The sequence below is a fragment of the Plasmopara halstedii genome (assembly GCF_900000015.1).
Source record: "Plasmopara halstedii genome assembly, contig: Scaffold_287, whole genome shotgun sequence".
NCBI classification, from domain to species: domain Eukaryota; phylum Oomycota; class Peronosporomycetes; order Peronosporales; family Peronosporaceae; genus Plasmopara; species Plasmopara halstedii.
In genome coordinates, this window is record NW_020187208.1 from 366,765 (window position 1) to 368,468 (window position 1,704).

Here is a 1,704-nt window from a genome sequence, read left to right on the forward strand (position 1 = left end):
CAAAGCGCTACAGATGATGAAGCGCTCTTTGAGCGATGGGTGCAAAGGCACCGGAAACGTTTCTCACTTCTTAATTTACAGTTAAGCCACAAGGAAGTGGACGTGCGTATGGAGCGACACCTCCGATTTGAGATTATCAAACTCAAGGCACGCCGTCGATTGCCTTCGGATTGTCTCATTGCGACGCATGGGCTAACCCCTAATGCTCCCGCGAGCTCTGTGTCTGCGACCGCAAGAGGTCAGGACCACTGCTTGAGCTCTGCTCATTGGCCTTCTACTCACCTGGCTATTGCCGGGAAGTGCGGGGCGTCTGATGACGCGGGACGTCCTGATCTTTCCGATCAAAAGCATCCACGGCGAATGGGCAATCTTGCCGAAGCGGCACCTCAAACTTCCACGACTTTTCGGAGTCGGGATATCCCCGCCACTTCACCAGATATTGGGTTTGGCCCTGGTGACGACGTCGTCTAACTAGACGGTCCACGTGATAGCGGACGTCACCGTTCTCATCGAGAAGAGTCGGTGACGGGCGTTGACGACCGGTGCGACCGCCGTTCTGTGAGTCGTGAATTCTCTTCGAGCTCTTGAGGACGAGGTCTTTCGTGATCGGAGCTCCGCTGAGCGACATGCTGAAGGATCATATCGCTGTGCGGACGCTCTTGACGATTTAAAGCACGTCGTGCGCCGGCTGACTCGCCTTGAGGACTACCGTGCTCCGTCGGAGCGACTCTAGCCATTAAGCAGACGAATGCGTCACTGCATGCGACGGTGGAGCCCTTGGCGCCATTAGAAATGGAGGTTGTTGCACTCCGTTCTCAGAACCAGTTGCTCGTTCGGCTTCTGGGTGGCCGAGGGCCCGTGATATCCGCTCCGGCGCCAACGCTTCCGCGTTCACTTGCGTGGGATCCCGGTACGGCTTGAGCAGGCCCATGAAGAACACCGGGTGGGTGCGCATCCGTTCTGGAAGGTTCAGCGTATACGCTAGGCCCCGCTTGGCCACAACCTTAAACGGTCTGGTAAACCGTGGACGAAGCTTCGTCCCGAAGAAAGCAGAGGTTCATGTATAGGCAGTTTTTTTACATACAATAAAACCAGGTCCCCGACCTCAAAGCTTTCTAATTTGCCTTTTCCTTTTTCATCTGCATATTCTTTCTGGAGGTCTTGGCTTTCAGCCATCGCATCGCGAACGTGTCGTAGGACACTCAGTCTGGTTGACAAGAAGTCATCCATTTCTTTGCGGATGGTGAGGGGGCTAACACAAGCTAGCCGTTCGGCTATTTCTCCCCCACCAAGCCCTGATCCATGGGATGGCGGCATCAGTGGGACGCGAGGGTGAATCAGACTGTTGACGTAGAACGGCGTGTAGCCGGTAGATGAATGCACTGTATTGTTCGTTGCAAACTCTACAAAAAGGAACATCGCGCTCCAGCGCCGCGGCGTCTCAGCGCAGACGCAGCGAAGAACGTCTTCGATGACGCGATTCACCCTTTCGGTTTGATTATCGGTCTGCGAATAATCTGCTGTCGACGTATCCAACTTGGTGCCTAGCACCTTGAAGATAGTCGACCAAACGTTTCCCGTGAAATGGGGGTCTCTATCAGAGAAAATCGACTCTGGGAGTCCGAGTTGTCGGAAAACACAATCTGCGAACAGCGTTGCTGTACCGACTCCGTTGATGGTGTCTGGCACCGCCGCCAAATGAGC